The following is a 22,145-nucleotide window of genomic DNA, read 5'->3' as shown; positions in this document are numbered from 1 at the left end:
AGTATATCACCCCAGCCGACTCAGAAGTTGGTCTTTTTACACAGAGTGGGAGGTGTGTAAAATACACCACCGGGGGTCAAAGACTTAAGAGTCCCTTGGATAAGCACGAGGACGAATGAAAAATGGAAGACTCTGTGGGAGGGAAGCTGCAGATTGATCTAGGTTAAAGGTCAGCAAGACATTGTGAACTGAAAGAAAACAACAGGAATTCTGCAGATGCTGGAAATTCAAGCAACATACATCAAAGTTGCTGGTGAACGCAGCAGGCCAGGCAGCATCTATAGGAAGAGGCGCAGTCGACGTTTCAGGCCGAGACCCTTCGTCAGGACTAACTGAAGGAAGAGTGAGTAAGGGATTTGAAAGCTGGAGGGGGAGGGGGAGATGCAAAATGATAGGAGAAGACAGGAGGGGGAGGGATGGAGCCGAGAGCTGGACAGGTGATAGGCAGAAGGGGATACGAGAGGATCATGGGACAGGAGGTCCGGGAAGAAAGACGGGGGGGGGGTGACCCAGAGGATGGGCAAGAGGTATATTCAGAGGGACAGAGGGAGAAAAAGGAGAGTGAGAGAAAGAATGTGTGCATAAAAAAGAGTAACAGATGGGGTACGAGGGGGAGGTGGGGCCTAGCGGAAGTTAGAGAAGTCAATGTTCATGCCATCAGGTTGGAGGCTACCCATACGGAATATAAGGTGTTGTTCCTCCAACCTGAGTGTGGCTTCATCTTTACAGTAGAGGAGGCCGTGGATAGACATGTCAGAATGGGAATGGGATGTGGAATTAAAATGTGTGGCCACTGGGAGATCCTGCTTTCTCTGGCGGACAGAGCGTAGATGTTCAGCAAAGCGGTCTCCCAGTCTGCGTCGGGTCTCACCAATATATAAAAGGCCACATCGGGAGCACCGGACGCAGTATATCACCCCAGTCGACTCACTGTGAACTGAAAGGCCTGTTTTATGCTGTACTGTTCGATTTCCTATACAAAGTACTGCACAGGTCCGGTCAAAACACTGTCCACACTGGGTTTAACTTTAACTGAAAAGTTTGATTGTAAGGCACTGCCCTTTCTTCCAGTGTTGTGCACTTGGACATTGATTTAACCTCGAGTAAATTACATTTGCTGCCACCTTGGGTTCAATTACAAATCATGAAATTCATTTGGTATTTCCTGTTATCCAACCTGAATGTGACTTCTGCACTGGGGTTGAGGGGATGTCATTGTTTCCCATGTAAAATCCCTTTAGCGGTTTGCAAATGAATTAGGCCCTTGTCTCCATCGTCAGGAGCTCCTGGATAATCACCTTAACCCCAACGACCACTTAAATCACCAGATGCAAGGTTTTGACCTCAAAGGTCATCAGTTCCACTCCTCCCACAGGTGCTGCTCGACACACTGAGCTCCTCCAGCAGTTTGTTTGTGCATCCATACTCCAGCGTCTGCCTTCTCCTGTATCTCCAGATACGCAAGCAGGCAAGGCGTAAGAAGATGCGGTGCTAATGAGGACAAGTGGGATCACTGAAGATGGGCAAATAAAAAAGATTGGCATGGATATGATGGGCCAAAAGGCCATTTCCAATGTAGGTCAACTTTGTGTCTAGCACTGGCAGTCTCGAAGCTACCAGTTTGTTGTCCTGGGGTTCAACTAAGTGAAAAACATCCAAGAGCCCTGGCAGATCCTCACTACACTGAAAACCTAACCCCCCCCCCACCCCCTTCACTGATCTGTTCCTTCCTACTCTTCGCTGAGGTACATCTGGTCCCTCCGTCGTCCTTACCTCACCCAATCCTCAGCACAGCTCTGCATCCTGTCAATGGCCTGTTGTAACCTACAACAACCTTCTACAACCAGCCACAACTCCACTAAGCTTCGTGTCATCTACAAAAGTACTAACCCACCCTTCCACTTCCTCATCAAAGTCATTTATAACAATCACAAAGAACAGGGAGGGGTCCCAGAACAAATCCCTGCAGAACACCACTGATCACCCACCTCCAGGAAGAATGTGTTCCATTTACAACCACACTCTATCCTCCACGGGTGAGCCAATTCTGAATTTGCACAGCCATGTTTCCCCATATCCCATGCCTCCTGACTCCATGAATAAGCCTACCACAGAGAGCTATATCAAATGCATTACTAAAAGCCACATACACCAGATCCCTGCTCCATCTTCATCAACGTGCTTTGTCACATCCTCAAAGAGTTCAATCAGGCTCGTGAGGTTCCTCACAAATCTTCCCCATTCCTCCCCACCTCAAATGTTGAGCAGCTGCAAGTCCTGGACCAACTAGCCTTATCCCACCTGCATGGTCCATCACTGATCCCCTCTCAACCCTGCTACAGACCCAAGCGGTCTTCTCGTGCCCTGCCTCCAGGAGAGGAGAGCTGGCGGCCAAGTTTACCAGCAGGCATCTTTGAGGGGTAGCACAGATTCGATGGGCCAAGTGGTTACCTCCTACGTCATGTGAAGGAGATACAGAAGCCTCCGATGCAGCAGAGGTTGGATATGGCGGAAACTGTGACCAAGGTATTGTTATCGCAATGACATTTCTGGGCAATGAGTCATCAAACCAAACCTCGAGACCACTGTGAATCACACGGCTACTCTTTCTTTTTGGATCTTTTTCTTCAACCTTACCAACAGCTATGCTTACATAAAGTTGCAGTTCTATAAAATCCTGGTTAGACCACACTGGGAATATTGTGTTCACTTCCGGTCGCCTCATCATCGGAAGGATGTGGAAGCTTTAGGAGGAGAGGAGATTTACCTGGATGCTGCCAGGATTAGAGAGCATGTTTTATGAGGACAGGTTGAATGAACTAGAGCTTTTCTCTCTGGAGTGAAGAAGGAAACCACTCTCTATTAATGAGAGGTAACTCAATAGAGGGGTACAAGATGGTAAGAAGCATAGATCAAGTGGATTGTCAGAGACTTTTTCCCATGGACAAAATCGCTAATACAGTGGGGGGGGGGGGTAATTTTAAGGTGATTGGAGGAATGTATGGGGGGATGTCAGAGTTGGTATTTTACACAGTGGAATGTACTGCCAGGGGTGGTGGTTGAGCAGATATATTAATGGCACTTAAGAACCTCTTACATATTCTCATGAATGATAGAAAAATGGAGGCTTGTCTGGGAGGGAAGTGTTAGACTGATCTTAGAGCAGGACTCACACCAGCAGGTTCAAGTATAGTTACTACCCCACAACCATCAGGCCCTTGAACAAAAGTGGAGAACTACACTCACTTGCCCATCCAATGAGATGTTCCCATAACCAATGACCTCATTTTAATTCCACGTCCCATTCCCATTCTGATATGTCTATCCACGGCCTCCTCTATTGTAAAGACGAAGCCACACTCAGGTTGGAGGAACAACACCTTATATTCTGTCTGGGTAGCATCCAACTTGATAGCATGAACATTGACTTCTCAAACTTCTGCTAATGCCCCACCTCCCCCTCGTACCCCATCCATTATTTATTCATATACACAATTCTTTTTCTCTCTCTCCTTTTTCTCCCTTTGTCCCTCTCACTATACTCCTTGTCTATCCTCTGGGCTTTTCCCCCCTCCCCCTTTTCTTTCTCCCTAGGCCTCCTGTCCCATGACCCTCTCATATCCCTTGTGCCAATCACTTGTCCAGCTCTTGGCTCCATCCCTCCCCCTCCTGTCTTCTCCTATCATTTTGGATCTCCCCCTCCCCCTCCCAGTAAATCTCTTACTAGCCCTTCTTTCAGTTAGTCCTGATGAAGGGTCTCGGCCCGAAACGTCGACTGTACCTCTTCCTAGAGATGCTGCCTGGCCTGCTGCGTTCACCAGCAACTTTTATGTGTGTTGACCTCACTTTAAGGACCACTTTTCTTGTTATCTCATGCTCTCGTTACTTATTGCTATTTACTTATATTTATATTTGCATAGTTTGTTGTCTGCTGCACTCTGGTTGATCTTTCATTGGTCCTGCTAGAGTTACTATTCTATAGATTTGTTGAGTATGCCCGCAGGAAAGTTAGTCTCAGGGTTGTATGTGGTGACATATACATACTTCGATAATAAATTTACTTTGAACTTTGAAAAATATCGGCACAACATCACGGCACTATGATGTTCTATGTTCTGACGGTACAAGCTTTTCTCCGAAAAGAGCTTTGCAGATGGGGAAAAGGTAAAGAAGCAAAATTCCACACAAGATTTGTGCAAAGTCAGTTCCAAAAGTAGCAGTACAATTTGGGGTAAAAACCTGGCAGGAATTCACTGCAGAAATGGACCTGTACCAAGAATTGAAATTCGTACCAGAAAGAGTTTTCAGTTTCTTGTATCACTGGCATGGACAAAAAAATAATCTATTTTCACGTGTGCTCAACAATTTTTTTTTGCCTCTTAAAATTTGTCCACAGCTTTAACTACCTGCAGTTAAGTAATGACTTTAAGTCTCAAGTTAACCTGCCCAGGAGATACTTATTACTGATTAATAGAATGTGGTTTATTCATTGATGATGCATGGGTCTTTGTGTACTCCAGCTGTTAGTCAAAAGTTTGTCTAAGACAAAGTTGTACAACAGAACTCAGTGTTTCAAACACAATGAATTCCAGAATGTCAAACCTGGAGGGCTGTGGAGGCTGGGTCACTGTGTTCATGAAAAACACATGTCTATTGATTTCTGGATGTTATAGCCTTGGAAAATGAGACCATAAATCCATAAAATATTGGAGGAGAATTAGTCCAGTCTGCCCATTGAGTCTGCTCTGCTATTTGAATACAGCTGATTTATTTTCCCTCTCAACTACATTCTTCTACCTTCTCCCCATATCCTTAGATGCCCTTATTAACTAAGTACTTATCAACCCCCATATTAAATAACCCAATGACTTGTGGCATTGAATTCCACAGATTCACCATCGTCTGGCTAAAGCAATTCCTCTTCATCTGTTTTAAAGGGGCATCCTTCTATTCTGAGGCTGTGCCCTTTGGTCCAAGATTTTCCCAATACTGGAAACACCTTCTGCAAATCCACCCTATCTAGGTCTTTCAATACTCGGTAGGTTTCACTGAGGTCCCCCCTCAGAAAAGAGCGTGGCCTGGATGGTGGGGGCCCTTGATGATGGATGCAGCTTTTTGTGGCAGCAATCCTTACGGATGTGCCCAATGGATGGCAAGGCTTTGCCTGTGATAGACTGGCCGATATCTACCACTTTCAGCAGGTTTTTCTATTTGGATGTTGGTCTTTTCATACCAGTCCGTACCAGCCAAGATACTCTCCACTGTGCACCTACAGAAGTTTGTCAAAGCTTCATATGACAGGGCGAATCTTCAAAGATTCAAAGTACATTTATAATCAAAGTATGTATGCAGTATACAACCCTGAGATTTGTCTTCCCACAGACAGCCACGAAACAAAGAAAGGCAAGGAAAACCATGGAACCCATTCAAGGAAAAACATCAACCTCCCTCATGCAAAAAAAAACAACAAATTACACAAATAACAGCAAAAAAGAACAAAAAACACAAAATTGAAATAGTCCATGAAAATTGCACGAAATAGCAACAAAAAAAGAAGCATTTGAAACTTGCACAAGCTTCTAAGAAGGTAGTGGTACTGTCACGCCTTCTTTGTAATTAATCATCTTACACAACTCCCAGGGTGGGTACTATCGAACAAGACCAACTATAGGCACACTGACGTGGAACTAGACCCAGGAGGAGCAAGATGCATGGACATTATTCCCTGCACTTGTGCGAATCCTGCTGATGTCCACAAGTGAGTACCTGTCCTTATTTTCCAAACGGCATCGGCAGACTCAAAAAAGGTTGCAAAAACTGTTCAATCCATTTATGGAGAATGAAAACACCACAACCATCTAATGTCCCGACGAAGAGTCTCGGGCTGAAATGTCAGCTCTTTAATCCTCTCCATAGGGAGGCGGGAGAAGAAGATGGCGGCGCGCCTGCGTGTGCGCAGCTCTCCAGTGAAAAATGATATCGTATCTGTTAAATAGGGACCGTGGACAATTCTGATTTGATGGAGAATGGCCGTGAAAACACAGAGGAACATCTGGAGAAATTTCTGAGACGCCCGTTCGCTGCTGTCATTACCGTGTGGTCGGGAATCTTTCGGAGGGTAGGCCTCAAAATCCCCGGCCTTGCCTGCTTTTGGCGACCGAGAAGGAGGTCGAATCGTTCGCTCAGTACTCGGTGTCGGAGAGCTGATCAGAGCTCGAAGTTTTCGGATGACTCAGAGTCGGATTGTGGTCGGCATGGCAGGGAGAGTTTTTCTTCCTTCTCCCGTCTGCATGAGATGTGGGACATTTGAGTAACTTTGAACTTTACTGTGCTCACGGACTTCTTCATCAAGTTATGGTATTGTTACACTGTTTGTAACTATATGTTATAATTTTGTGGTTTTGTCAGTTTTTTCAGTCTTGGTTTATCCTGTATTTTGTGATATCAAACTGGAGGAAATAATGTATCATTTCTTAATGCATGCATTACTAAATGACAATAAAAGAGGACTGCGTGTCCTCATAATCAGCATATATGTGCTATCACAAGAGCCTGGATAAACCTGGGTTGTTTTTTCTGGAGCAGCTAAGGCCGAAGGGAGATCATATAGAGGTTTATAAGATTAGGGGAGGCCTACACAGAGTGGACAGGGAGTATCAGTTTCCCAGGGTTGAAATGTCTAATACCAGAGGGCATGCATTGAAGGTGAGAGGGGATAGGTTCAAGGGGGATGTGAGGGGTAGGTTTTTTTTAATGCAGAGAGTCATGGATGTCTGGAATGAGCTGCCTGGTACTGTGGTAGAGGCAAATACATTGGAGGGTTTCAAGAGACATTTGGATAGTCACATGGATGTAAGTGTAAGGGGTCTTTCTTTTTTTAATGTTAAATTTAAAATGGCTTCTGTGTTATGTTATACTGGGGAATGCTTCTTTGTTATGTTAAATGCTGAGAAAGTCTCTAACTAGACAGTTGCTTGGGTTAATACAGATAGCAGGCTGCTATTAGCCAATAGGTGGTCATGTATCGTTTTGTTTTCAGATACCATGCTGTATCATATGACTGGACACGGGGGTTTTGGTGGGGAGTCGGAGGAGAGACGAGGAGCACCGCGGACGTGCGGAAAGGCTCCGGTCGATCACTTCGGGTGGTCCCGAGCCGTGAGTCGACAGGATCCGGGTGGTCGTCAGGAATCGATTGAGCTCCAACGGTTGCGCGCGAAGAACTTGGACTTTGATAAGTCTTGGCGCCTTTTTTTCCATTACTTCCTTTTCTGTATCGAATTTATATTAATGTCATAGGATTAGTAGTATCTACAAAGTGTACTTGGTAAAACGTACTGAGTGTGCTGGCTGATGATTGATGTTTGGGATTGATTCAGGCGGCAACCGACTCCGTGGGAAGCGTTGAGGCAGGTGCTGGGTGGGATTTCCCCTAGACATATACAAGCCAATATAAATGAGCGTTACATAAGGAAGAAGGAGGGATACGAACATTGAACAGACAGGAGCAATTAGTGATTGGGTGTCTTTTATTTGCTTTTTAGCTGGTTCGGCACAGCATTGTGGGCTGAGTGGCCTGTTCTTGTGCTGTACTGTTCCATGTTCTATGTCCTACAGAGCCCTCTATATTTCAATGATCCATGAGCCATATATTTCCAGTTAATTCTCTATGACATAGAAGGCCATACAGTCCTCTGAGTCAATGCCAGTTCTCAGAGCATCTGCGCCAATTTTCTCTGCAGCCTATTCTCTTTGCACTCCTATCAGAATCTCCCACATATTTGCACACTGGGAGGAACTTACAGTCACCAACTAACCAAATGGCCCACTGAGTTCCACCGGCAGATTGTGTGATAGAGTGCAGTCCATTTCCTTGGTTGAGCAATTACAAGTTCCTGGGTGTCAACTTCTCTGAGGATCTAACCTGGGCCCAATGTATCAATGCAGCTACAAAGAAGGCACGACAGCAGCTATACTTCATTAGGAGTTTGGGGAGATTTGGCAGACACCAAAGACACTCGCAAATTTCTACAGGTTACAGGACAGTATTCTAACTGGCTGCATCCATGTCTAGTACGAGGGATAGGGGTACTGCACAGATTTCGAAATAAGCTGCAGAGAGTTGTGAACTTAGTCAGATTCATCATGGGCACCAGCCTCCGAAGGATCCAGCACATCTTCAAGGAGCGATGCCTCGGAAAGGCTGCGTCTATCATTAAGGAGCCCGTCACCCAAGTCATGCCTTGGTCTCATGGCTGCCATCAGGAAGGAGGTACAGGAGCCTGAAGACACACACTCGATGATTCAGGAACAGCTTCTTCCCCTCTGCCATCCGATTTCTGAATGGACACTGCATCATAACTTTTTTATTTCTGTTTTTGCACTACTTACTTAGCTGTTTAATATATACAAATATACTTACTGTAATTCACATTTTTCTCTATTATTATGTATTGCATTTTACTGCTGCCACAAAGGCACCAAATTTCACGACACGTGCTGGTGCTATTAACCCTGATTCTGATTCTAAGTGCAGCTCCAGCAATGAAAGGACACAGGAATCTATCTGACTGACCACGATATTGGGAAACTGGTAGAGTGGTCACAGTGAGGAGGTGGAAACTCCACACAGACAGCCACTCTACTTGTTGTGCCTCCCCAATTCCAAGTTGCAGGCTTGGGTATCAAATAATCAAGTAATCCTGGCACTCCTGTGTCTCTCCACTATCTGCAAGGTACACATCAGGAGTCTGATAGAGCACTGGAGACCCAAGAAACTGCAGTGGTAGGGATCTGGAGCAACCAAAGAGGACCACAACTTCTCATATGGTTTGGAGGCTCGCATACCTCAATGACTCAGAGAGCTATGCCGACCGGAGTCAGGGCTCTACACTTTGGCTCTTGGTAGGGTAACCCATGCCAAACAGGTCAAAGGGTAGAGGCCAGACTAGGAATGGTCCACCAGTCTTCCATGTTCGAGGGTTCAGCTCAGGGCTAACAACCCTGACTGGTCAAACAAAATTGTTATGGAAACAGCAATGAAGAATCCTTCTACATTGGAGGGTGACAGTATTCCTGAATCTTCACCCAGGGCCTGCATGACTGACAGTAGTGACAACCGATAGGACAGTACTGACATGATGAAAGAAGCCCTGAACACTGCCAGAGATGGAAGACCTTCACTGCTGCCCTAAATGCCTGCAGCATAATGGGTAGTAAGTAAGTAAACCATCTGTTGGTGGAACCTGGTAGTTTGAGCAGGCCTAATGGAAGGTTTTGGCCTAAAATCTTAAAAATTTCTTTCTCCCTAGAGATGCCGCTCGACCCATGGGGTTCCACCAACAGACTGTTTAATGGAGTACTGTCCAGTTGCTTGGTTGAGTGCAGCTCCAACAACAGAAAGTCACAGGATTCCATCTGACTGACTCCCAACCACCACAGTTAAAGCTCCCGGCCTCCAGCAGCCACACAATGGGTGTAGAATGTACCATCTTCAAAATCACAAAGAAAGCATCACAGTGCCTCTACTTTCTTTGAAGTTTGTGTAGATTCGGCACACCATCTAAAAGGTCTATAGGTACACGGAGGAGGGTAACTATCCTGACTGGTTGCATCACACCTAGTATGGAAGCACCAACATGCCCAGGAACGGTGAAGTCTACAGGAAGAGATGGATACAGCCCGGTCCATCACGGGCAAAGCCCTCCTCACCATTGAGCACATTTACAAAAACCATTGCCACAGGAAAGCAGCATCCACCATCAAAGATCCCCACCATCCATGCCTTACTCTCTTCTTGCTACCACCATTGGGCAGGAGTTACAGGAGCCTTAGAACCCACACTACCAATGTCAGGGACAGCTATTGCCCTACAACCACCAGGCTCCTGAACTGGCATGGATTAATTCACACTCCTCAATGCTGAACTGATTTCATGACCCATAGACTAATTTTTAGGGAGTCTCTAACTCATGTTCTCAGTATTATTTTCTTCTTCATTTCCCCTACTTGTCCTCTTTGGCACATTGTTTGTCAGTATTCGTAAATTCCATTATAGTTCTTGGTTTTCCTGTAAATGTCTGCAAGAAAATGAATCTCAAGGCCGCAGATGGTGTCATATACATACTCTGATAATAAATTTACTTTGACTTTGATGACGTTCATTTATAGTCATACAGTATGAGAAAAGTTCTTTCCGCTCTCTTAATCCACAATGATCATCGAGCACCCATTGACACAAATCCCACATCTTGTTCTCTCCCCCGTCCCAACAGCCTACCATTCCATCATTCACCAACACACGAGGCAATGACCCAATTAAATCGCCGATTTGCTGGTCTTTGGGATGGGGGGAGAAACGTAAGCATTTGGAAGAAGTCCACGCGGTCGCCGGGAGAACACGCAAACTCCACACAGACAGCACCAGAGGCCAAGACTGAACCCAGGTTGCTCGAGTGGCTCCATCAACTGCATCGTTGATCTTTTACGATGTAACTAAGAGACTCTTAGAAAGGCACATGGGTGACAGAAAAATGGAGGGCTATGTAGGAAGGAAGGGTTAAATAGACAGAACATAGAACACAGAACAGTACAGCACAGCAACAGGCCCTTTGGCCCACAAAGTTGTGCTGACCCAGTTAATAAACAAATTAAAAACACCCAAACACTAATCTCTCCTATCTAACAATATCCATATCCCTCCATCTTCCTTACATCCATGTGCCTATCCAAACATCTCTTAAAAGCCTCTAATGTATTTGCCTCTACCACCCTACCAGGCGTGTGGCGCGTGACCAAATGGTTAGGGCGTTGGGCTCACGATCTAAAGGTCGTGGGTTCGAGTCTTGGCCAAGGCAGCGTGTTGTGTCTTTGAGCAAGGCACTTAACCACACACTGCTCCAGTCCACCCAGCTGAAAATGGGTACCAGCAAGATGCAACAGACTGGCATCCTATCCGGGGGGGGGGGGTGGGGGGGGGGAAGAGTCTCGTACACTCTGTCACTTCACGCCACAGAAACCGGCATAAGCACTGGCCTGATGGGCCACAAAAACTCAGGGCAGACTTTGACTTTGACTCTACCAGGCAGCACATTCCAGGCATGCATCATTCTCTGAGTAAAGAACTCCTCACATCCCCCTTGAACCTACCCCCTCTCACCTTCAATGCATGCCCTCTGGTATTAGACATTTCAAACCTGGGAATCAGATACTCCTTGTCTACTTTATCTACAGTGTGCCTCTCATAAACTATCAGCCTCTGCCGCTCCAGAGAAAACAACCCAAGTTTATCCAGCCTCTTATGATAGCACATGCCCCTCTAAACCAGGCAGCATCCTGGTAAACCTCTTCTGCACCCTCTCCAAACCCGCAACATTCTTCCTACAGTGGGGCGACCAGAACTGTATGCGTTACTCCAGATGGGGCCTAACCAGATTTCTATAAAGTTGCAACATAACCTCTTGACCTTTGAACTCACTTGACTAATAAAAGCATTGCATAAGCCTCCTTAGCCACCTTATTGGCCTTAGATCTTAGAGCAGCTTAAAAGGTTAACACAACATTGCAGGCCGAAGGGCCTGGACTGTGTTGTAGTGTGCCAAGTTCTATAGTTCCCCCCAGCTTGCTACTTAATTAGGGACTGCCTACCTTTAAGTGGGGTCATCATTTGACAGATGTGTATTTTGTAGAATAAAGATAAAACGGTGCTCCTGTTCTCCCCACCGTAGTGGTTAGCGCATAACTTTATAGCGGCAGCAATTACTGATCAGGGTTCAATTCCCGCCACTGCCTATATACGGGCTGTACCTCAGGAAACAAGGTGTGGTGGGATTTCTGAATTGGATGTGCCTACTTCTGGAATCCTCTTCACCCACGTTAGGAACCAAGTCATGAGGCAAACTAAATGGACCACATGCGTCACTGTCCCAACGGGCACCGCCATTCACGGTGCTAGAAACAGGCTTTCAAATTCTGCATCCCCACTGTGAATAGAAGTGGCACTTCTTTTCAGCAAAAGGTTAAAAAGACTGGCTTCTTTGGGCTGCCGCGTATTGCAGCAGCTAGCGCGTCCCTTTACATTGCGAGCTGTAAGATCTGTCTGTAAGGAGTTTGTACGTTCTTCCCGTGACTGTGTCGGATTCCTCCAGGTGCTCTGGTTTCCTCCCACAATCCTAAGATCAAAGGTTAGGGTTAGCGAGTTGTGGATGTGCTATGTTGGTACTGGAAGCATGGCGACACTTGCAGGCCACCTCGCGGAATCCTCATTGATTTGAATTGACACAAGCAACACATTTTGCAGCATGCTTCAATGTTTCCAATGAACATGTGACAAATAAAGCTAATTTTTAATCTTTGTTCTTTTTTAATGAGATAGATACTGTCCTACATCTTACAAATAAAATTAATCACCCAAATAAATTGCATGTGTTGTCCTGTAAAGACTGTATCAATGATTTCCTCCAGACCCACAGGCATGTCGGTCCATGGCCTCCTCCCCTGCTGCAATAGGAGCACCACTTTCAGGTTAGAGGAGCATTCTGACATGTTGGTCCGTGGCCCTCTCTACTGCCATGATGAAGTCACACTTGGGTTGGAGCAGCAACACTTTATAGTCTGTCAGGGTAGCCTCCAACCTGATGGCATGAACGTTGATTTCTCAAGCTTCTGGTAATTGCCCCCCCTTCACCATTCCCCATTCCTGTTTCCCCCTCTCAACCTGTCCATTACCCCCCTCTGGTACTCTTCCCCCTTCCTTTTCTTCCATGGTCTTCTGTCCTCTCCTATCAGATTCCCCTTCCTCCAGCCTTTATCTCTTTCACTAATTGACTTCCCAGTTCTTTACTACACACCTCCCTCTTCCCCGGTTCCACTAATTACCTGCCACCTAGAACTTCTTCCTCCCCTCCCTCCACCTTTTCACTCTGACTTCTTCCCCCTTCCTTTCCAGTCCTGAAGAAGTTAAGAAGGGTCTCAGCCTGAACCATTATCTATCTACTCTTTTCCTTAAATGCTGCCTGACCTGCTGAGTTCCTCCAACATTTTGTGTGTGTCACTTTGGAAATTATTTATGATTCCTTTTGAGTTGGAAGCCACAGCAATTTAACATCCAGTGGATAATCTTTGATAAATTATTGAATTTCAATGCTATGACTCTACATTTTGTTTACTTCCTTTCCCCTTGGTGGAATTTGATATCAAACTGGTTTGGAATTTCATAAAATATGAATTAGATGTATCCTATTGATATGCAAGTACTGCAGAAGGAAATTAAGTTTGCCAAATCTACAAATCTCTGTAAGTTTGCTGGGCAGGTCAATGCCCAGTTCTTTTTCTCCCCAAACTACAAAAGTTGATTCAGACAAAAATACACAAAATACAAACATCAGGTACTTACTGGACAGTCAACAAATTCAACTTAAAATATGATTATTACGGTCTATAAAACAGTCCGTTCCCTGAGGCCGGGGGTGGCTGTTCCCAGAAATCCCCCACTATACCCGATGGTGACCACGTGCTCCCTCTCTAGGGACACCCAAGCGTGGACATATCCCTGGAAGAGGGGCAGGCAGAGCCCTCAACTGCCCTTTGCTTGGACCCGTGAATGGCCATTGTGGCCAGGCCAGGGAGCAAGCCCCCCTGTAGTTTCTCCAAGCAACCTGAACAACCCCCCACCCCCCCACCCCCGCCAGGGTCCCCATAAATCAGGAGTGTGGAGCTGAAGTGCAACCAAAATCTGAACAGCATCCCGCTCAGATATTCAAATAGGGGCTGCAACCTTGCACACTTCATATAAATGCGGTACACTGACTCCTCCCGGCCACAGAATGGACAAGTGGACGGGGCAGTCAGTAATAACCTGTTGCACTGCACTGTCCTATGCAACACCTTCCACCCCAGGTCCCCAAATAAACTCAAACCTTAATCTTAATTCTCTAAAAGTTCTTTAACTTGCATTGATATTACAAGGATACAATTCAGTCTTTCTCAGGCCACTACAATACCCTTCAAAATCACTTCCTTCCTTTATTTTTGTATTGGTTGTGACAATACGTCGAACGTCCCTGCAGATTACATCAAGGGAAGCTGCTGCCAAAAGGGTCCAAAAAGGATCCTAAATATTACGAATGCTTGAAACATTAGTCCACAACAAACTTATGAACTTGCTGATTTCATGGCAGGTTCCAAAGTATCCGGAGTATTTGAGGATTATTGTAAGCTAAGGCAGGCATTGACTCAAAACAGAAAAGGCGAAACATTATTAGTGTGATACTCCTGTCAAAAGTGATTCAGCGAGTAAACCGCTCACCTCTGAGTCAGACAGTTAAGGCTTCAGAGATTTGAGCTCAACAGCTCATGCGGAGATCCCAAAGCAGCTCTGGAGAAATGAGAGCGCCACTCAGGTTAACCCGAGGACCTCACGGGTGGCCTTCCTTTCATAGTAGAACAGGGGAGATTTCCTCACTGTCCCTGCCAATATTAACCCCTCAATCAACCTCGCCAGAAAAAAAATGGGCTGATCATTATCAATATGGTGTTTGTGGGGACTGGCTGTTCACAAGCCGAGTTCCGCCTTTCCTATGCGGTTACGCCTCAAAAGCACCTCCAACCTGGAACAACCTGGCTCCGTGGAAGGTGCTATGCACATGCAGTTTGGCCTTCGCCACAGCTGGAATACATCCAGATGACCAAAGGCTGCTTAATGGTGGAATAAAACAAAATTTTCAATTTGACAGAAATTGGACCCTGTTTTGAAGGGGCTAATCAGATGGCAAAGTGCCAATTTTATTAGTTTGGTTGCATCCCTACTAGCCTGACATACCCCACATTCAATAAGCGAATTTGTCAGGCATCCAGCTGGCCATCTACAATGTATTAAAGACCCTTGTGTACATAATAAGCAGCCTGAAGTTTGAGACACCAGGCGCGGATACAGCATGGCACCTAAACGGTAGGAAACGATTCTCATATTTTAAGTTCACCTGGAAGGCATCTCCAACCCTCATTCTACCAGCTCCTCGGGATGTCACAGAGGCCAGTTGCCAATAGGAAAAGCAAGCCAAAGCTGTGATGCTCCAAAATATTCGGGTCGCCCTTGAAAGTGACCTAAGGCATCCTACCTGGAACTACTCAACCTAAAGTCCAAGTTCAGACCAGCCTTGTTCTCCATAGCGTCGCTAACTGCGGTTCCCTAAACAATCCACAAATGACATCCAGCCGGTGTGTTGTATGTAGATAAGGCAGCGAACGCCTGTTTATGTTGGCTCAGCTTTTTACTCAGAGAAGGGAAATCACCATCTTGGTGGAACAAACTTATTTTTACTCTCTCAGCGACCTGGGAATAACAGCTGCTTGTCCATAATAGCCGTGTTTGGCATTCCTTTTAGGATTTCTTTCATATAGGTGGCGAGCAGTTCCATCATCCTTCCCAAGATGAGTGGCTAAGGGCGGCTGAAATGGAAACAGCCTGAACTCCAAGCACCGGCTTGTAGGAACAGAAAGGAAGCTATGGTGCAGATAGAAAATCCCTACGATTTATTTCTCGTGGGGACAAAAATCACATCATTTTTGAATGGATTAATGGCATAAAAAGTATCAGTCGAGGCTTTCTCCGAGCTAATCTCCATATTGTGTCTCTGTCAACAGCCTTGGGAACAGATGAATGCCGGGCTCCTGCTTCCTGAACAAAGGGCTCATTGCAGCCGTGTTGCGGACACAGCAGAGGTCCCCGTTGGCTTGTCCCATTTTTGCCTGTATTGCCACCTTCTTTTTCCGTCTGACTAAGCACAAGTCTGGCTGGGCTCTCGCTGCCTTCCCCGACATCCAGCGATTAGCAGGCAACAGAAAGCCACTCCTGTGCCTTTGACAATGGGAGCACGTCAGGTTTCTGACGACCTCTGCTGCGGCTCCAGGAAGAAGCATCTCCTGCTAGCATCAGTATCCTTGGACAAAAACTATTATTGTTCAGCCGTACCCCCAGGCAAATCAGGGTAAGATTCTCGCTTCTCGAATCTTTGATATTAAGTGTGTTGAACAGCTGACCATCTCGGTTCCTTTGTCTTGTTAGATTACTGCACAAGGCAGTGCATAAACACATAACTCCCTCAGCTTCATCTCCTGAGGTAAAATGGACTAAAACTACATTCACTTCGCCTTATCTTAGCAAACAGCAAACTCTTTGCAGGTATTAGCACAGGGTTAATGGTCAGGGAATTATTTCAATAATTGAGCAAAAAAAAATTCTTTCAGCTGTATGTACTTCTAACAAGCCAGGGTTGCTATAATTGGCAACATACATCAACCTGCAGGCTTGAACATGTCTATGTCTTATTCCAGAAAAGTTAATAAAATTGCAATGTCTTTTAGCTCTGACAGACTTCGGAGGAGTTAAAAATGCACCAAGGACATGCATTGTTAGTTGCACCCTAGAAGGTCAACAAAACTACCAGATATTTTAAAACCATGCTGAGTTGGACCTACAAATGGGTCAGAAGAAGTCCACATTCCTAAGACATTTCTCTTTAAAAGCAACTCTGTATTCTGCAAAGGCTCAGCAGCAGTAAATGTTTGAGGCGACATTCAGACAAAAAAAGACTTCAAACTCCACATTAAACAGTGCCCTAGCATTTAAAGGGCTGCTTCGGGAGGTGAAACACGGCAAATTAACGCTGTGACAGGCAGAAGCAAACAGCACTCAACATGGCAAGTATTTAAATCTTCTGTGGTTTCAGTGAAAGCCACCCTGGAACAGGTTTTAGCACTAATTTTCCATTTCCGGCACAGAGAGAGGCTGTACGAGCACTATCCTAATAAAAGGCAAGTAACAGCATACTTACATATTACAAGTCCACAAAAAAAGGATTACAAAATGAAGGATTGAAAGGAAGCTGAACCATGTAGAGTTCCTGGGTAAACGTGATACCACAACTGAGAGTATAAAGCAGGAAGCAGTGATATGGTTAGTTATTCAGCCTACATACACTTCCCCCACCCCCATCCTAACAGCTGTAGGGGCCATTATCCCTGTCACACAACGCACGTACATAGCCCAAACAAAAACTGCTCCTTGGAGCGATCAAACCTGCGTGTGATAGAAATAAAAGGGGGGGGGGAATAAAAATCCACGTTTTGTTAACTCCGTGTGGCTGGCCAAACAGAATTGTTTTTAACCGGCGCTATCGTCTTTTGAGAGCGGGGAGTGTTTTTCTCTCTCTCTCCCTCTCCTCGCTCTGCAATTTGCATCTTGAAGCACCCGTGTTTGCTTTGATTGAGGATTACTAAAAGCCTCAGTAAAAAAAAAAGGCGTGTTTAAAAGGTCTGTGAATACGAAATAGAGGCTCTACCCCTTTGGAAAGAAAACTGGTTCCTCCCTGTCGGAACCAGTAGGTGTGTTGCTATGACTGTTCCTAGCTGATATCGTTCCGTAGTCACTGACGTGACGAGATGGACAAAAATCCCATTTGAAAAAAAAAGAGCTTCTCAGTGGTCTCTGTGATGTAATCTCTGAATGCTTAACAGCTGATGCCAAAGGAATCTACCCAAGATGCCTCACATAAATGCACTGTCTCGCTGCCAATCACAAGCCTTGGCATGCTTGAGAACCACATGGGTTTTCGCCTCTTGCTTTCTATGATGAAAAATTCCGGCTTTTCAGTAAAGAGGTCCGCCGCGTGCATTTCCCGAATGTCGTTAGGTTTTTAGTTCCTGGCTGTCCTAAAAAAAGCGACAAGTGAGAGCTGATCCGGTTGTCGCACTGTAGTTCAGTCCAAAAGCACATCTGCCACGTTAACTCTTTCCAGCCAAAAGTGAGTGCCAGTGAGTGCTCACAAAGCAACGATCGCTGGGGAACACTGACTGCCTGCTATGTGGTAATACTGGGGTCCATCCAGCATGCAGTGGGCGGAAGAGCCATTTTCAAAGAGAACATAGGTTTGTGACACCTCCCTGCATTATTAATTCGTTGTGAAGTGAGAAAAGAACTCGGCAAATAGCTTCTTTCCAGCAACCCCAAGCTCTCCCTGTAACTCCCACTGAGACAAATCTTATGGCAATCCTTAAGGATTCCCCGGGAGGCTAAAGAAATTAATCTTGCTCCCATCAACCCTTACCAATTTTTTTAATGCTTCATAGAAAGCATTCTGTCTGGAAGCATAATAGCTTCTTGGTACGGCAACTGCTCTGCAGAAGACCTCAAGGGACTGCCGAGTGTTGTGGACACACCTCAGCACATCACAGGAGCTAGCCTCCCCTCTGTGGATTCTCTCTATACTTCTCGCTGCCTCAGTAGAGCAGCCAGCATAGTCAAAGACCCCACCCACCATGGACATTCTATCTTCTCCCCTCTTCCATCAGGCAGAAGATACATAAGCCTGAAAGCACGTACCACCAGGCTTAAGGACAGCTTCTATCCCACTGTTATCAGTCTCTTGAATGGACCTCTTGTATGATAAGATGGACTCTGGACCTCACAATCTACCCCGCTATGATCCTGCACTTTATCGTTTACCTGCACTGCACTTCCTCTGTAGTTTTTACACTTCCTTCTGCATTGTCACTTATCGTAGCCCTGTGGTAATGGTTTGATCTGTATGAAGGGTACATATGATATGCTTTTCACTGTTGGACGTGACAATAATAAACCAGTACCAGTGCACAATACATCGTGCTACGGCTGCAAGCATTGGCAGTACTCAGGAGTTTGGTCATTTTTTATTGTAAGGCCTCTAACTTCATTCTCGCATCACCGTGGAAGCACCTTCAACACACGGACTGTGTTGCCGGCTTGCTCACCGCCCAACCAAAGGCAGTCCGTGAGGGACAATGGGTGCTGGGGCTTGCCAATGACATCAACAAGTAAAGGTGAGGACAGGGGAGCCATACGTATTCTTGTTCACCCAGGGAGAAAAGCAGGTGGAAGCAGAGGTGTGGGAAATAGAGGCAGAGATCCTTAATGAACACCTTTAACTGATTCCATGACTGGATGAGCAAATATGAAACTGCTGCAAAGGTATTCATATTTGGACAGCATTTGATGTGATACATTTATTGGGCCACACTCCTGTATAACACCATAAAAGACAGCTGAAATTTCGAGATTAAGAGATCTTAGAGTAATAGAGCACTATAGCACAGAAATAGGCCCTTCAGCCCATCTAGTCCATGCTGAACCGTTATTCTCATTGACCTACACCTGGACCATAGCCTTCCTTACCCCTCTGATCCATGTACTTAACCAAAGTTCTCTTAACCGTTACAATCGAACCCACATCCAACACTTTCCCTGACAACTCGTTCCACACTCGCACCACCCTCTGTGTGAAGCTGTTCCCTCTCAGATTCCCCTTAAATATTTCAGTTTTCACCCTTAACTCATGACCTCCAGCTCTACTCTCACCCAAACTCACTGGAGGAAAGCCTGCCTGCATTTATCTTACCTGTACTCTTCATAATTTTGTGTACCTCAATCAAATCTCAACTCTTTCTCCAACACTCCGGAGAATGGTCTTGACCTATTTCACCTCAGGTCCCCAGTTCCCAGCAACATCCTAGTAAGTTTTCTCTGTAAACTTTGAATCTCAGTGATATCTTTCCTGCAGGCAGGTGACCAGACCGAGACCCTTCAGAAGGGGCAAGAAGCCAGAATGTGAAAGTGCAGGCTAGCAGGTAATAGGTGAGACCAGTTGAGGGGGAAGTAGGTGGGTGGAGGGGAGGGGGAATGAAGTGGGAAGCTAGGAGGTGACAGCTGGAAGAGTTAAAGGGTTAAAGAAGGAGTAATCTGATAGAAGACTGTGGGAGAAAAGGAAGGAGGAGGGGCACCAGAGGGAAATGATAGGCAGATGAGGAGAAGAGGTAAGAGGAGAACCAGATGCGGAATGGAAAGAAGAGAGAAAGGGGAGGGGGGCGGAGTTACCAGAAATTAGAGAAATCGATGTTCATACTGTCAGGTTGAAGGCTACCCAGACAGAATATGAGGTCTTGCTTAAAAGGCAAGGCTAAACCTGTTATCCTGACAAAAACATACGAACTTGGTACTCTCGATATTTTGCTTTTGAAGTTGGGTACCAGTTTTTCCATATTATCCAGTCTGTTATGCAAAACAAAAATGTTGCAATTTGCGTTATCTTTCCACTTGCTAAATCACATACACGAGAAAGAAAACAGCCTCCTTAAAATTCTTCTGTGAAATTTCTGTGGCCAGTGCAGGTACACTTGCGTACTATGAGGCAATGTTGAAAGTTACAGATAAGTATGTAATCTATGACATTCGGTGTGCCTGGCAAATCTCCTTTCCAAAGCAAAGACTGGAACTTACACCCTCAGGAAAAATATTAACAGCGAAAACCAGCGCTGGCTTACCTGTGAATTATTCAGATGTTTTAACGCCCTGTCATCATGTTAGCCAATTTGTTCTATTTGGATAGTCTAGTCTCTGCCCCATAGCCTAACAATACAATACGCACACACACAGATGCTTAATGTGCTGTTAACTGCCCCCAGTAGCCCAACTGGTTTCACCCTATCAGAGGTATTTCCTTGGTTCTACCCATCTGGTTTCACCCTATCAGAGGTATTTCCTTGGTTCTACCCATCTGGTTTCACCCTATCAGAGGTATTTCCTTGGTTCTACCCATCTGGTTTCACCCTATCAGAGGTACTTCCTTGGTTCTACCCATCTGGTTTCACCCGATCAGAGGTATTTCCTTGGTTCTACCCATCTGGTTTCACCCTATCAGAGGTACTTCCTTGGTTCTACCCATCTGGTTTCACCCTTTCAGAGGTATTTCCCTGGTTCTATCCATCTGGCCCTCCCTCCATTGCCAACCCCCAACTCCACCCCACAAATGCCAACCTTCTTAGAATCAGGATGGGACATTTGCTATGGCAGTAGTACAGTGCAAGACACTATTGGCTTCTAATGAGTGGCAGAGAAAGGAGGCAAGTGAAAGTTTCTCGAAGGAAATATCCCATCCAAACTGGTTTTCTCATTCCCAATTCTGACAAGAGGTCCTGGACTAAAAATGCCTGCTGCCTACTCCCCTGTCCACAGGTGCTGCCTGACCTATTTATCCAGCAACTCTTCGCCCTTGACCCCATTTAGATTTTTTTTATTTATTGGGATACAGTGCGGAATAGTCCCTTCAGCTGTTCGAGCCATGCCACCCAGCAATCCCCCAATTTAACCCTAGTCTAATCACAGGACAATTTACAATGAACAAATAACCAACCAATTGGTGCATCTTTGGACTGTGGGAGGAAGCTGGAACACCCGGAGGAAACCCACAGGGTCTCAGGGAAAACATACAAGCTCCTTACAGGCAACGGTGGGAATTGAACCCCGGGCCGCCCGCACTGTAAAGCGTTGTGCTAACCACTATGCTACCAGAAGTGATAATTCACCAATGGCAGAGCTCTGACTGGGAAAACTACAAAATCTTTTAAATTGATTTTCAGAGGGACATTTATCCCTCTTTTCTTTCTGCTGACTTCCGTAGCTGACTCTGAACACTATCTACTGAGAAAGTACTCATACAAAGTGTCGTCAGCCCAAATGCCTGTACAGCTACTGTTTGAGGCTTGCCCACGCGACCTGATATTCTTTGACCTGTAACATTAACTCTGTTTCTCTCTCCACAGATGCTGCTCGGCTAGCTGAGTGTTTCCAACAGTATCCTGTTTTTATCTCGGTATTGCTACGTCTGCAGTTAGTTGATTTTCAACTACACGGCTGTAGCCTTGTTATTGTCATACAGACCTGTCTCAGTCATACATTTCAAAGTCAAAGAAAATTTATAAACAAAGTTTGCTTCTGTCACCATGTATTGTTACTATTCCTCTCTGCACCTCCTCTGTCTGTTTTTTACGAGGCTGAACTGCTAGTTCAATGCTCAACCCAGCACAGATGGAAAGCGTGCAAAGGAACTGGCCGGATTCGAACCCAGGACCACTCATCTCAAACCCTGGTGCTGATGCCACTACACCACCAACCGGCTAACCATACATAGATAGAGTTTAATTTGCTTGCAGGGATTTACAGGAAAATAAAGAAATGCAATTGGAATTTATCAAACAAACTACACATAAACAAAATGATAAACAACTAATATGCAGAGGAAGACAAATTGTAAATAAATAAATAAACAAATAGATAG

General features: G+C 45.5%; 1 protein-coding gene across 5 annotated transcripts in view; it reads right to left on the bottom strand.

The window, feature by feature from the left end:
• tet3 (tet methylcytosine dioxygenase 3) overlaps positions 1-22,145 on the bottom strand; it is a 336,470-nt gene that overhangs the window by 138,119 nt on the left and 176,206 nt on the right. Inside the window, exon 1 of one of the 5 annotated variants that reach the window (XM_063057055.1) lies at positions 16,833-18,702. The exons of 3 other annotated variants lie outside the window; for them this stretch is intronic. The gene's annotated coding sequence lies outside the window, so the exon portion shown is untranslated. Of the gene's footprint in view, positions 1-15,116; positions 15,132-16,832; positions 18,703-22,145 lie in introns of those variants that run through there. One more of the 5 variants, XM_063057056.1, reaches the window with a different exon arrangement.

This window comes from Mobula hypostoma, chromosome 8 (genome assembly GCF_963921235.1).
Source record: "Mobula hypostoma chromosome 8, sMobHyp1.1, whole genome shotgun sequence".
NCBI classification, from domain to species: Eukaryota; Metazoa; Chordata; class Chondrichthyes; order Myliobatiformes; family Myliobatidae; genus Mobula; species Mobula hypostoma.
Note: the sequence above shows the minus strand (reverse complement) of the source record. Positions and strands in the feature narration are given on the sequence as shown.